This window comes from Electrophorus electricus, chromosome 12 (assembly GCF_041902795.1).
Source record: "Electrophorus electricus isolate QZ-2024a chromosome 12, ASM4190279v1, whole genome shotgun sequence".
Classification (NCBI taxonomy): domain Eukaryota; kingdom Metazoa; phylum Chordata; class Actinopteri; order Gymnotiformes; family Gymnotidae; genus Electrophorus; species Electrophorus electricus.
This window is the reverse complement of record NC_137508.1, coordinates 13,148,034-13,164,036: the sequence shown is the minus strand read 5'-3', so window position 1 is coordinate 13,164,036 and position 16,003 is coordinate 13,148,034. Positions and strand designations below refer to the sequence as shown.

The 16,003-nt window shown below is 42.7% G+C and overlaps 1 protein-coding gene across 3 annotated transcripts in view; it reads left to right on the top strand.

Moving 5' to 3' along the window:
- The window catches only part of tjap1 (tight junction associated protein 1 (peripheral)), a 53,663-nt gene that overhangs the window by 663 nt on the left and 36,997 nt on the right, over positions 1-16,003 (top strand). The window lies entirely within an intron of this gene.

The window sequence follows — 16,003 nt, the reverse complement described above, 5'->3', positions numbered from 1 at the left end:
TGTGAACAACGTGAACATTTGATTTTTGCTGGTCCAGTCCGAGGGCAGTCCGCCTGCCTGCCTGCCTGGGGGCTGGGAAAATTAGCCTGGGCTTTGACATTGTTTTCAGCTCATATTTAACCTACACACTCGACTGGTTGCATACCGGGTAGGCTATACGGCATTGTTTGTATTAAAGGCTTCGAAATAACAGTTTTTTAAAAAACCGCTATCCACCAATGATGTCTCGACTAGTAAAAACTGAGCTGTTGAGTTTCCTTCTCTGTTCTTTGTTACTGTTGTTATATCCTTACTGATTTTTTTTATAACTAGAATATTAAAAGTGAATATAATTATAATTAATATTAAGCCCAAATTACTAAGTGAATGCACGGATATTTTTTTAGAAGCCAATTTTCTCTCTTGATGCAAAGAGGTATCTAAAGCAATCGGTGCAAATACTTTTGTTGAATTGACCAGGAATCCATGGTACCGGTGCAGTTCACATTTCCACAACAGGTATGAGTCGACTCGTATGAATAAACCAATTGAATGGTAAAGAGAAAGTTGTAAAGATAGCGTTAGGTTATAGTAAATAAACGATAAATAATGAAGCACAAGTAAGCTTCATATTAGCTACAAGTTGAATTGCTTAAATGGCGTGTGCCAACGAACCGCTGCAGTTTTTAAATGTAGGTATATCTGACTTCTAGTACACCCCCGCGTCGTACGTACAATGCATTAGCGCATATAGTCCAAACAGCCGTTGGTCTAACGAATTTCACGAGGTGCACTGTTTGTAAACCAGCCCAGAGACGTTTTTAGAGGCTCCAGCGTTCATGTAAGTGTGTAATTAACCCAAACCTGCGCTATGATGTTTAACACTATATCACTTTGTACTCTGTCACTGATGTGTGCAATGTTTGCACTAAGGGGAGTTGAAATGGCCCATGATGTTTCAATAATTAATGTGCATCCTCAGCTATTATGCCATACTTGGCCTGTTCTAAGTCTTTAATAGACGTTTTAAGATGTATATCTTACACAACACACCTCTTGTACCTGGCGAAGTAATGAAGATTTCATTTGATCAAGAATAAGACATTGTTTTTGTTTTTTCCCCATTATGCCTGTTAATTCATAAGGTCATGTGAAATAAGAATAAACCAGTAGACTGACCAGAGTCTGATACTATTGTGGAAAATGGGGCGGTCTTTTTTAAATTTATTTTTTTATAAACAGTTTGTGCTCCCTTGAAGATCTCCCTTGATCATCTGCTGGCTGTTAGTTGTGTAGAGCCGGACCAATATATTGCCTCCCCGATATTCGTTCTCATGCTTATATATCAGCTTGTGCTGTTGTGTGAGGGGCAGCGTGTTGGTAAAGTCGGCACCTCTCGTCATTCCGTTACCCCTGCTGAACGTGCCTGTAACGGTGTATGACACGCTTTCATGCTGCTGGCATGTTATCCCTTTAGGAAGCTTGTGGGTGGCAGGAGGGATTTGCGCAAGGAGGTGCAAGCCTCCTGCAGAGGTTTATCATTTAAAAAACAGCCAATGAGAAAATGTTTGCAGAGGGATTTGTTGTACGGTTTACTCTGTCAAGTGCTGCCGCGTACAGCGTAGCTTTGCTAAGCATGGCGTAGATGTGAGAAGTATGCCGCATGCGGCTGGGAGTTGCTGGTGGAAGACGCTTGCTCCACGTTCCGTAGCTTTTGCGTTTGCCTCTCCTGCGATAAGTGATTTTAATCAGCGGTTGGCATCCTTTGCCCTCTCGCTGGCTCTTGGCTCTGTCTGTGAAATCTTTCAGCCTCCGCGTGGAGAGAAGTACACATTTGTGATCCCTGTAATTGGAGCTTGTAAAACCGTGCGCTTCAGTAAACTGTAGAAATGAAATCTGTGCCGCAGTTTTCTGCTAATGAGGGGAAATGTGCCACAGGCTGATGCACTTTGGCATGCCACGTCTTGTTTTATGGCAAGAATCATTCCTGTTAAGTAAGCAGCTGGTTTGCGCATATTTCACTCAAATCTTTTCAATGTGGAAATTCAAAAGGTGTAGAAGGCTTCTTGATGTATAGTGTTGTATACCATTTCCTCACAAAGGGTAGTGCAGATTGCTTTATTGTGGAGATTTAGGGATTACAAAATGGTTATAATAGCTTGGTCAGAAATGCTGCCCCCAAGCTAGATGACAGTATTGTGCCATCAGGAAGCTGGGACATCTAAGTGGATAAATGGCTGCAAACCACTTGTTGTGCACGGAAAATTCTGCCTGCTTCACGGAACACTGTCACACAGGTCAGTAGTGTAACAATGACTTTAGATAGAATTTGCATGCGTTTGTGGACATTGTTGACATTCTCTTCAAAGTTCCTTTCCACTTTGATCTAGCTTTTTTTTATTTGTAAATGACTGGGTAGGTGTAGTTTAAATATGGAAACACCAGTTAAGCTGCAGTTGAAATGTTCTACCAATTATATGAAGTAATTATTTAATTGTTAAATAGCGTTGCATATCTGGAAAATATCTAATGTAATTTGGTACATAAAAATGGAGATGAGTGTGTTTTGCTACATTAATTGACGATAGCGTGGCTTGCAGTGTTCTGACTGATGGAAAACGTAAAGGCACATCATAGAAGGTATTGATTAGAAGTTTCATGGCCACATATCCTTAACTACTGGGTAAGTGTGGCCAGCCTTTTTAGCCAATGGTATTTAAAATAAATAAATAAATAAATAAAAGTCAAGCATGTGCCGTCTTAACAAAGTGTGAGCTATAACCTGTCTACTCTGTAGCATCAGTCACTAATGGCTTGCATTGCAATGAAGATGGTTCCCTTGAGTATAAAATGTGCAGTGATCACAGTGGCTCACCAATTTAATCTCTTAGTTTGTAGGAGGTTAGTTGACTAAAATGTGGACTTGACAGAATGGTCATTGAGCAGCTTTGCTTTGTGTTTTTTTGTTGTGCCGCGGTATCCCATGTCGATTCTCATAAATCGAACATTCTGTTCAGAGCATTTATCTTTAACTTGGCTGACAGGCCCATGTAGGCTTATAGTTTTATCTGCATAGACTAAGATGGTGCATCAATGTTCTGTTGCTTTAGAGGGCTTCTGTGCTGACAGTATAAAGGTCTTTTGAGCAGGAGGGCTATTGAGTCATCAGAACTGTGAAGGCATTCCTCTCCTAGGCTGTGGTCTGGTTTTGGTGGAATGCTCTTCAGTTGCCGCCATCCAATTCGTGTGCAAATTCTCCCTTCTGCTGCTGCTGTCATTGTCACCCTGTCACGGCCCTGTTTTATTTGTAGGCCGCTTGAATCCGATGATCCGTGACCCGCAATATAGGCGTCTCCAAAATAGCCACCTCACTGTTTCTGGCGCAGTTTTAAACCGACATGTTTCAGCCCATCTGATGGTTCAGGTTGTCATTTCAGCTGCTGGCCCTGGCTGGAACATCTAACGGTGGGTCGACGTTCTTGGAGTGCATCCGTGTGCGCTTTTGTTATCAAAGGCCCAGTGCGCTTTCATATCGAAAAGAAACCTTCCAAGAATCTGGGTTGTCTTTAAAGTTGCACATGTTGCAAACTAAGAGGGCTTGGGCGTGTTCAGTCTCCATACTAGGATTGCTTTATTAGACCGTGATGTAATTTTCCGTTATCATGGTGTGTCTTCGCTTCCGTGCTAGCAGGCAGTTCTGTCTGTGCCCTGGAGCAGGGAGATTGTCAGCCATTTTTTGATTTGCCATTTGGAGCATACAAGCTGGTGGCATGTCTCGGCTTTCAGGAAGAAGCCGGTAAAATCGGTAAATTTGCGTTTGGCTTCTTTACCCAAGCAAGTTCACATTGCACAGTAGGCAAAATCTCTATGCATAGAACTGTTCCTGTTATACTATTAGAGAAATTTATTTTAGAGCACTCACTAGAATGACCTTTATTTCTGTAATTTAGTTTTTCCTGTATACTTTAGTCTTTCACTCAGTTTGCTAATGAAAGTTAAAGAATCCACTCAACCCCGTTATGACCTTATAATTAACTGTTGTGAGGTCAGCCTTGACCACCAAGTCTGTAACGTGGACATTGTCCTCAAATGAATGCAATGACATTTACAGTGTATTTGCACAGGAGAATAAAAGTTGGCTGAAAACAAGGTTCTTTGTTACTTTTGAGTGACTCATTGATTCAGAATGTGTTTGGCTAGCATTAGTATTAGTGTTAGCGCTTCATTGTATAATGAGGCAGATTTTGCTCTAGAGCTGCATCCTAATTTCAGAAAACTCTCTGCCTCCCTCCACAGAGATGCCAGGTCTATTTAGGCACGGCTGTTTTTATAAAGGCATGGCTGTTTGTATGCGTTCTTTGTTCGTTTATATTTACAGAATGTGTGTCTCTGTGTGTACATGTAAATTTTTAGAGCCAGTAGTACCAAGGAAAAGATGATCAATAATCCTCGACAACACGCATCTTTTTCCACAAGACCTGTATTTTTTTTCTCTCTCTCTCTCTCTGTCTCTCTCTCTCTCTCTCACCAGCTACTAGGAAGACTGTCTAGATCTGAGCATGGCAGACCACTGCCACTTAGTGCTTCACTTTTGCAGGTGTATAGAAGCCCATGCACACAACCATTTCCTAAATTCTGATGTGCTCTCCTTATTTCTTTTAACTTTTTTAAGGAAATATAGTACTGCTGACAAGTGGTTAGTTCTGGACTATAATTAAGCAACGACTGCACTTAAACTGCTTAAGATGTACTTATTGGTTGTATATAAGAGTCCTGGGGGAGGTAGTGTCTGTTGGAACTACCATCTCACGATGCCACCTCAAAAAGCTGCCAACACATGGCGGGACATTCAGTGATTCATCCAGTATGGCGACCATCTCCTCCTGTCTCTTCCCATCTACTGCTCGCTGACTTGCTCTGTCTCCGTTCTTTTGAAATTGGACTCCCTCCAGTCCGTGCCTAATATTGACTAGCTTTACTCACTATTGCTCTGTGGAAGACTTGGCTTTTGTGCACTTTTTTTTTTTTTTTTGTCTGTGGAAAGGCCACCAAGACGTAGTCCTGAATGGGTGGTGGCGTGGTGCTTGCACAGGCAGAGGGGCATATTTCTGTTGAACATCCGCGCTCGTGTTACAGGGCGAGCGGTAACAGAAGTGACCCGGCGGCGAGGCTGATGCTGTGTGACTCGAACCCATACAGGAAAGCTGAGCGGAGGTTAACTGCGGAGAAGATATGGGCTCGTTGCCTGCTGTGCCCTCCCCTGGGGCACACTGCTTATCTGTGAGCGCGCTGGCACTGGTCCAGGTCGCTCTCTTGACGACTCGTACAGCTGTTCCAAGGTTGTTTTGAGCCCTGGTGACTGCAGACTGCGCATCGTGGCTGGCCGAGCCCGTTCCTTCCCAGGAGCTGCGAATTGCATGTGTGGGACCAGAAAGAGATGTCTCAGCACTTTATCTGTTCCCCCCAAGCGCACACAGTCAGAGGTCAGCCTCTACTAAAGAGACGCAGAGTGATTACAAATCTGTCTCGCTGTTGGGCTGCCATTTTTGCCCTTCTGGAATACACCTTTATCCCAACCTCCACCACCTACCCCTTTTCTCACACATATACACACACACTTCCCATTTTCATGCCTTTTTTGGCTACAGCTTATAGGCAGTATTGGCACTATGCCTTATTGCTGGTAGGATTTGCTTGAATCATTGAAGCCTGTTCCACATCAACCAATGAGTACGACCTCAGCTGGTGTCCCTCCCTATGTCCTAGCCAAATTTGTCATCTGAAATGCTGCTCTCTCGAAATTCTCTATTCAGCATCAGTTCAAAATCGACACCCTTTATATCTGATATATTCCGCTATTTCTCCGTCTCCGCAGTGGGAGTACAGAGTCGCTGTGGAGTGGATGTTTCATCATTCCCCGAATAGATTACTGCACTCTGCCTACAGAGCAGTGAATGAATTCCTGAGCTGGCTTTACTCAATGTGAAAGATTGACCACTTTCACATTTACTGTTGGATTTCCCACATTCCTCTGTGGCCGATTTGTCGTCGCCATTAATTAGGCTAAGCACATGGCTTGTTTGTGCTTGCAGCTTGCTTGCTTTCAAGGTGATGCAGAGATTTGGTTCAGACCAAATTCCTGTGAGTGCAAGCCAGTTAGTGTTGGAGGTCCCTGCCCTCAGCTTAGTTAATTTATTGCATTTCTGCACCCTCTAAGAGTAGTAAAAGGGAAAAAGGTGCAGTCTCAGGAATTTCCGCTTGAAGACTCCTGTGAAGACGAGCTTGAGAAATGTTCCCTAGCTTGTGGAGCTTACTCTCCATTGAGGCTTGGAGGCTCCATGGCGTGCATGTGGGGAGTTTTTGGGTTAGTCTGCCTTCTCAGAGAGCCCCGCTGCGCTGCACAGTGGCGGGAGAGATGCTTTTGCACCTGAACACTGAGGAAACCAGTGAGAGCCATATGCAGGAAAACTGCTTCCGCTCTCCTCGAGTCCTGCTGGGCTTTAGAAGAGGATCCCCCAACGGAGGCTTCCTGGCATGCTGAATTTTGACTTAATACGGGCTGAGGTGGAGCAGGTTTCCCAGCGTCCCTGTTCCTCTGCTGTTTTGCCATCTGAATGAATAACTGAAGTGACAGCGACAGACGAGAGAACTCCTGGGCTGGGGTCTGTGGCTCATCTGCAAGCGGGATGCGTTTTGAATTGCTTTATGCTTGTTGTTGAATGCCCGAGGCTGGTGTTAAGGGGGTGGAACTGGTATGAGTGTGGATCCTGAACAGTTGAATAAATGCATGCAAAAGAGGAAACTGGATATCGTCTCCATCTCAACGTGTAATAAGGAGGTAAGTGGATCAAACGTGGCCTGTGTATTCACAATAGCAAATAACTGAGGCACATTTTTCATGCCTGTATAATTTTCATGCAAACACTTGAAAGGACCATTTTGATTGCCAAACTGCATCGGGACAGAGGGGAAAAGCTTCTGGATGGATCCAGTAGTCCATCCTGCTTGTCTGCCTGCTTCCATTTTCATACAGTGGACAAATCAATTGAACTTCTATTCCACTAATGCAGAACTTGGGACAATGTACAAGTTCAGCCATATCATTTTTTTCTGACACAGACCTCAAGAGATTTTACACAATCCTTGAGAAACCAGTTCCTTTTTCTTTGAATTCTGTGCATGGTTGCGCCAGTATGCTTCTCATTTCCTTTTGAATATGTTGTTGGCCCCTGTGGCAGACAAACCGGCCTCCTCCAGCGCGGGGGTAGTTCTGTGAGCACAGCCTGCACTGGGGAAGCTCTTGAGTGCGGGGTGTGGTTGTTCTCTGTAGGATTGTGCAGCATTTGGCTAACTGTGTGGCAGCACCATCTTGTCCCTGTTCGCCCAAGTGTGAATCTGGTCCACTGACTGTACTCCAGTTACTCAGCAGTGTCCATGATTCAATGCTGGCCCTTGTTAAGTTAGTTTCTTGTGGGCTCTTCCTGCCTGTGTCTTGCCAAGAACCCAATGTGCTCCCTTCTCTAACAAAACCGCTGAAGGTTAAAACGCGTCCCTCTCTATGGCCGTCCTGCCGTTCCCCTGCTAGCGAGCGGTAGTTCCTCTTCCAGACTCTTCCATCACAAGCTGTTGGAACACTGATTTTCTGAAGTTATTCAACAGTTTCCCTGTGCGGTGTACCCCAGCCATGAAATCGCTGCTACTCTTAGCCAAGCCTAGAGCTGAAGGGGTAAGTGGAAGGAGAGGGACAGTAGAAGGTGTCATGATGGCGAAGGCCCGCGTCTGTAGGTCTGCTGACGTCCCAGTTCAGGTTCATGAAAGGGAATCATTACTTGATGCCTCAGTGGAGGAGTGTTCATGGGCTTTGCACAGGTATCAGCTTCCATCATCCGCCAACGACCTCAGGGATCAACTGCCGCTTCTTGCCGACCCGGGATGCTGCACTTTTCACACCCAGTGTCCAAACTCCCAGTGCAGCTGCCTCTCCTGCTGGTTTTGACCACACTGTTTTGTTTGTGTGTACAATGGTGAGTCTACGGGGGATATGTAAAGTACGTTTTGATGCACATGATCCCTTTTGGTCCCCCTTTGTCCCTTCAGACTAATGGCACTAACTTTTGTAATAATGTACACTTGGGTAAAATACAATCTGCTTAGTGACACCTTCCTTGCATCGATACCCACTGACCAATTAGTCACACCTATCTTATAACTACGTTTCATAGGTGTCCATTTAGAGATTGTAGCACATCTGTTGTCTTGCACAATTGGACACCCTCTACCCCTTTCATTACTCAGTTTCTGATGACAGAACCACTACTGACTGGTGTAATTTGGTAGGTAGATCAGTCTCACCGGAGCAGTGACGCTGACACATTAACATTAGTGAGTATTGTGTTGGTATGGCAACTCCAGCAATTCTTTGGTGCATTTACATTTGTGTCTGCTGGATGGGAACTGCTGTCACCCAAAACATTTAGCTAGCAGTGGTAGTTTGATGTGTGAGGAGGGTTAACACAAGTAGCCTCAAACTGGTGCCCATGTGAGCTGTTTCTAATAAAAGAATGTTTTTAGTAAAGTGGGTAGAGCATGTATGTGGAATGATGCTTACATTACCCTTGCATTTCTCTTCTAGCTGAGCAATAGTGTGGAAGTCGCACTTTATTTATCTATTTATTTATTTATTTATGAAATGTTAGTACGTTTTGAAAACAAAATATTCAGAAACTTACCCAGATAAACGAAGCTAATCGTCGTTCTGTCTATATGTTGCAGTATGTTAAAATTCCTTGAAACAGCCACAGAATATCATGAATATCATTTATGGAATGACTTACATTGGCCAGGATACTCATAGCATGCATAAACCAATTGGCTCAAGGGCTTATTTGCATATTCTGGCCTTCTGTGACATGAATATCACAAAGGTCAGTATTGCAATAATGATTAACAAATCATTATGCATAGCCATATTTACACTTTGCACCAGGATGACACGGACACCATAAATTCGAAATACGTCTGTTTCATTCCAGATTGGGGACTTGAACACCATGCTTGTTTGTCCAAAGCACGCATGCCTGCTTTGGAGACTCCGCGGCCCAGAATCGGCAGTGCTGTTCCTAACGTTACTTTGCAGGAGTTTGACTTGCTCTCTCACTTGAACACAGACAAGTTATATCCAGGACTATTACATGTAAATGTCTAACACTTTTTTTTTTTTCCTTCCTTTTTTCATTGTACATTTCTTTTCCAAAGAATTTCTAGAGCAGCGGTGGTTTATTACTCACTCCTCCAGGTCGTAAATGGGGAGCTGTGTTAATTACAAGAATGCTTGACTCTGAGCTTTAAGGACTCCCATGTTGTTTCATTGCTACTCGTCGTGCTAATGCACTTGTCCCCGTGATGGATTGCTCATACGTCTACTGCAGACAGCCCCGTCATTCCTGGCTTTCGGCAAGTCTTTTGCACACTGTCGTGCAACACGGTGATTGGAGCGAGATTGTCGGTGGTGATTAGTCATAATTGCGGCTCGTTTTCTAGCCATTTTCTGTATAATTTTCCGGCCAAGATATGGAAAAGCGCAGACTTTCAGATGTTGCCCTGGATACGTCTTTGCTGACTCACTTGAAGCAGGTTTGAAAAGCAGTTTAGATTAGATTATTCTTGTACTGTAGGATGTCTAACCACTGCCCATGTCTGGATATTCTTCTCACAGCTTCTCATTTGATGACAGGCTTCATTCTGAAGACGTTGCACTCACAGACAAATCTTTTTAACGTCCGAGAGTGTCTCTGTTCTCTTCCGCCTGCAGCAGAAATTGATTTAGTCAATTTGGCATGGGCTGTGTGAGCAGCATTCTTCCACCCTCCTCCGGTTTCCTGCCTTGGCATGGCATGTGCATCTTATTACTGGCTCCCAGCTTTTCGCTTCAGTTCCCTGAGAGCTGATGGAGAGGTGTGTCCACCTGCAGCGTAGCAGGTCACCGGCTGAAATGAGGACGGGAACGCTGCTTCCTGCCTCCTGCCGCTTCCGTTTTCTCTCACGGCTTTTTATTAGTGTTTCTCCTGCTGCTTAATGGCATTGTTTGCTCACGGAGCCCCACTGGGTCAAAATGGGAGAGAAATGTCATAGGTGATATGCAAATGGTCTATAAAATTACATTGGGGAGAAGTTAAGAGGTTTGGGGAGGAGTTAGTGTTTTTGAAGACCTCAGCGGATCTGATACCTTGGTCTTTGGTTCTGAAGGCCCCTTCATGTGTCCAGTTGCTGTGCGCTCTCTCTCAATGCCCGCATGTTGGTTCTGGGTTTCTGAGTATGTTTTGTTTTGTCTTTTTATTGAGCAAAGCAGCACTGAAAAGGCCTCCCATGGGAAAAGCAAGTTAAAGCATACCCCAAATGAGTTCATAAGAGCAAGATCAAAGTGATCAAATTAACAAATTGTGTTAATTGCTTTAATATGCTTATGGACATGTTTCAGAGGCCATCTGTATCACGAGGACTAGAGGTTCAGCTGAGCATTGCTGGCCACTGCATGCCATGTTTTATCAATGGTTAGGTAGACATATCATCAGCAACAAGGTCACTGCATAATGAGTATAGAGTATAATGGCATAGGCCATTTGCGTCAATAGCTTGGAATGAATCTATAGCTATATTTGCTTATTTAGGGAATATAATACAAAGTTTGGAACAAGCTCCAAAACTGCTAATGCAATTTGTTTTCTAAAAGGTTGTCATTACATTTTTTGGTATGGCTACTAAAATCAAAAGCATTCCTCATTAAAAGCATTAGTGCTTTGTAAATGAATGCTTGATGATTTCACATAAAATTCGAATGCCTGTTGAGCACTACAGTCTCACATGGTCCAGGATGCTCTGTGAATGTGGTGATGAATGACTGACTCCACATGGTCTGATATATCTCCAGTAGTTCCATGTACTGAGGGTACTGTGACTAGGTATTGAACTTTTCTGTGCCTGACAATAGCAATTACAGTTTAGTTCCATTGCTGTATTGTAGTTTTGTAAAGGTGTGGTGTCCAGAGTACTGTTTAGGTTATTTTAACAACATATTACTTGCAGCATTTTTCAGGCACACTTTTAAGTGGAGCAACTTGCATACATTTATTAGTGTGTGTGTCCTCCTTGGGAATTAAACCTGTGACCTTAGTATTGCTTATCATACCTGCTCTTTCAGATGAGCCACAGGAGTGCTTAAAGTAATGAGCAGTAAAGTAAATTACAGACAGTCCATAACTTTCTAAAATGAGTCAAGCATTTGGTGTTCATGTAGCAAGAAATCTAAATAACAAACATGCCAGTTTTCAGTCAAACGTTTTTTTTTTTTGCCCTATCCGTGAATACATTCTATCGCCCGATATTCACAGCTTGAATATATGATACTCAGACAGCTGTGTGTTCAGCTCTCCCTAACATTCAATTCTGTATGCAGTCACTGAAAAAGATTCAAGTGGCCAGTCATAGTGTAGACATGAATTTCAAGTGGTAGACCTCATTTTGTCACAAGGTCATGTGCCCCTTAGACATGTCCTGAAGTCCATAGATGCTGCTGGAATAGGATGTTGTACAAATTTAGATGAGCACTGAGACCCTGGGCAGCATATAGGCTGTATTATATTTAGCCTACTACCAGACTCTCAACAGTGTCAGTTGTCTCTTTTGTGGGTGTAAATTGTAAAACAGATGCCATGATAATGGGACTTGACAGTAATCCGCTGCTGTTCTTTATTCTTTGTTCATCCAAGTGCAGTGATGTACAATTTTCACTTTTTAAGGATGTTCAAAAGCAAATCGTATACCAATAGACTCTGCTACTCATTTGAGTGGGTCTATACCTTCTTTAGAATAGCCTTTCATATGGCATTATAAATACTGCTGAGACATTTGACATTTTTTCTTTTTAGCACATCGTTACTATCACAGTTGGGTAATATTAGATTATTCAGAGGAAGGATCAGTGTGTTATTGACTTCTCCAGGAGTTACGACTGTATTCCAAATTTAGCTGGAGTGTGTGTATATTCATTGGCCAACATTAGATACACCTTGCTTGTACAGGGTTGCCTTTAGATTGAACAAGGTGCTGGAAACATTCCTCAGAGTTTGGTCCATATTGACATGATTGCACCACATAGTTGCTGCAGATTTTTCAGCTGCACATCCATGATGCGAATATCCTGTTCTACCACATCCCAAGGGTGCTCCATTGGTTTGAGATCTGGTGAATGTGGAAGTCATTTGAGTACAGTGAACTCATTGTCATTTTCAAGAAACCAGATTCAGATGATTAGTGCTGTGGTGTGGTGCGTTATCAGAAGATGGGTACACTGTAGTGATAAAGGGATGGACATGGTCAGCAATTCGGGTAGGCTGTGGCGGTATATAGATATTTAGGTTCCCAAATAGCCCTGTTCCACCAACAAGGAACCAGAACTATTCCGGTTCGTGCACCTAAATAAATAGGCTCCGGAACCTGAAAAGTTAGTTCCAAGTTGGAACCATAGAACAGTAGGCTCTTCGACATGAGCTGTGACGACGAGCGAAGGCTTGTCAAGTTGTAGAGGAAAGAGTGCAGCGCAGCGCAGCACAGCGGAGCTGGATGGGGTCATTTGCCAGTACGTTATGTTGTGCTCAATGGCATGCTAACAGACCAGCAAACCGGATGACTGGGGCGCTGAATTCAGTTACAGCTGGAAGCTGACTCTGCATCTCCGTCCACATCAGCTGTTAATGGATGATTACATTAAAATTAGCCTATATGTAATGTTATAATATTTCCATGACTGACTAATTTTGCTGTTCACTATATTAACGTTGGTCATTATCTATTATTATTATTATTATTATTTTTATTATTATTTTTATTATTATAATCATTTTTATCACCAATAGTTGAGCCATACTTGCTTTTTGGATAAACACAAACATCTTTAACAGTACATATGCTTGCAGGTAATCTAAGCGGTCTGCAGTCTTGTAACTAGTGTTTTCTTCGGTTGTGAGCTGTACCACTCCCTCTGTTGTTGACGTATCCTTGGACCCAAAACAATTGGTGCAAACGCAGGCCCGTTCCTCGTTGGTGGAAAGAGGCTAAAAGAAAATGTCCTAAAGTAAAGTGTGTTTGACCACCACCACCCTGAGCCATTGATGCAAGGCAGGATGGATCCATGCTTTAATGTTATTTACTATTTGAACGTTGCAGCTGGAATTGAGACTCATCAGTTCAGGCAACGTTTTTCCAGTCTTTTGTTGCCCACTTTCGGTGAGCTTGTGCAAACTGTAGCCTCACTTGCCTGTTCTTCGCTGACAGGAGTGGTACCTGTGTGGTCTTCTACTGCTGTAATCTGTCTGCTTCAAGGTTGGACATGTGTTCAGAGATGCTCTTCTGCAAACTTGGACTGTAAGCAGCAATTATTTGAGTTACTGTTGCCATTCTATCAGCTCAAACCAGTCTGTCCATTCTCTTCTGACCTCTGGCATCACCAAGGCATTTTTTCTTTTTTTCATATTTTTATTTTTTGAGTTTCTTAGACACTCCTGAAATGCCCCTCTTGACCATGTTGACATGCCTAAATGCATTGAGTTGATATTTGATTGGTTGATTAGATGTTTGCATTAATGAGCAGTTGAATAGGTGTACCTGATAGTGGCCAGTGACTGTGCGTATAAATATAATTTCTGGTATTGGCCAATTGACATTTAAGTCAGAAGTCTCTGAAATGATCAGCCTCCTGCAGTATTTAAAATGTACTGCATAGCAGGTCCCAGGGTGCCAGAAGTAAATTGCATTGACTTTGTTTAGTTTAGTGACCTCCAGTCGGAGTTCAGCAGAGACATGAACTGCGCGGTGATCAAGTTTGTCATAATTGCCTGGAAACTTCTCATTCAGTAATACTCAAATTACAATGAGCAAAGTGTCTGGAGTTCATTTGAGATTGTCATGTTTTTGTCACATTTTATATTAAGATAAGGGCAGAAAATGCTTTTGTTCCTAAAATGTCCTTTTCGGAACATTTCACTTTTCACTTTTTTTAATAATTGCTCCCAAGATGTTATATAGGCTAATAATGAATAAAATGTATTATACGTTTTACAGATTTAGCAATTTTAATAAAGATTTGTTTACAAACATGATGTTAGTAAGTAGGTTTAAGTGAATGTTTGTTTATTTAAAAATTCCTCATTCAGTTGTTGTGTGTTGTATGTAAATAAATACATTATTTAAAAAAAAATGTTCCTCGCACATTTTCCCAGTTCATATGTCTTGCTGCAAGTGTTGTGTGGAAAAACAGAAATAAGGACATCTTCACTCACTATCGACTTCCAAAACATAGATGTTAAAACACCAGCGCTAAATAGAGGCTCTGAAAGCTGACAGAACCGAGCCGAAGACCTATGCTGACATTTTCAAATGCACTTATTGCTGAAAGTCATTTTCAGGAGCGGTTTCCACACTGTAATCAAATTATGAGTCAGCAGTCTTATCACAGATGTACAGAAATGTACAGAAGCTGAAGAGAATAATTATATTAAGAGGTGACTGAATAACACCCTTATCTAAACATTTTTAACTGCATTAGTTTTTCCTCACAGACATTATGCAGGCTCAAGTAACTAACCACATGTCTCTCTGGTCATTGATTGATTGCTCTCATACACTGTTATAGTACAGTTATTTTTCCCCATTTCTTCTGAACAGTACAAACATGAAATACAGGCGTAATGGTCAGTGTTCAAATTGAAAGACTTTTCTTGTGAAGGCCAGTGAGGTCCTGGGTGAACTCCATTAACACGCAAACTCAGTTCAGCTCGTTGTGAGGTCTGTCCTTTTGTTAGCTTCTCTGTTGGTGTGTTAGTTGGATTTTAGGGATTGTCACAAGTACAGTGTTCCTCGTGGAGCCTCTGTAGAAAGCTGCCTTTGCCTGAGGAATTATCCATCCTTCCCCAAAGTGTCATTTATGTGTAACTTGGCGTGTGTGTGTGTGTGTGCACATCCCCCCCCCCCACTCCTCATAAAGTGAGGAGGAGTGTGTTGCGTGCTTCATGATGACTCAGCTGGTTGCTGCCTGCTTTGTTTAATGACTGCTGGTTGAAGCCAGCTGCCCATTACCATACACTCAGCAGGCAGGCCTTTTGGACTGGACCAAACATGAGCAGGCAGCTTCACGTTGAGATGTGAGCTCCCAGGCGCTGTGTTTTTCCTCTCTTGCTTGCTAACACTTCCATGTCTCTCTGCCGGAGTCCCACGCATTGCGGTGTGTGTGTGTTCGAGCGCCGCTTCTGGGTGAACCCGCTGGGCAGCCCTTCCTTGGAAATCACCCCCACCCCGGATTGGGCATAACAGGCAGATATGCAGGGGAATTGTGTTACTGGGGCAAGTGGGGACCCATGGAATGACCCCTGTGGAGGATTGATCTTTGCACCGAAAGATAACTGCTATATTTTGGGGGATAACTCCTAGTCTTAAACGTGAACTGAGAAATGGCAAAACGGGTGACAGACCAGCTCTTAAGAGCAGCCTCTTCATTCACAAGACTTTTCAGCATTAAAGAAAAAGCATATTCTTGTAATAATCCTGATGCACTGAGCTGAGCATTTTCATAAACTTGTGTTCTTGTGAAGATGAACTGCAACATTTTTGCACTTTGACTTGTAATCTATGTACTGTAACTTGGCTGTATGTAAGGCATTTTGCTACACCATCATTGAACGACCTATTAGCCATTGTATATTTATTGCATGTCGAATGAGAGGAATTTGCCAGTCAAAATCACTGTTTGAGTTTAGGTTCCTTGAGATTAAGCTGAACTGTTTGTGGTTCCTCCTACAAAGGCAGTCCTGCTGGATTTTTTTTTTCTTTTTTATTTATTTATTTTTTTGTGTGTGTGTGTGTATAATTTAGCTTTGGTTTGAAACGGTCTCTGAAAGATGTTGATTCTCAGTTTTGACTTTGGCCGTCTTAGATGATGCACAGGTTCCTTTGCCAGCACTTTGTCACTTTGAGT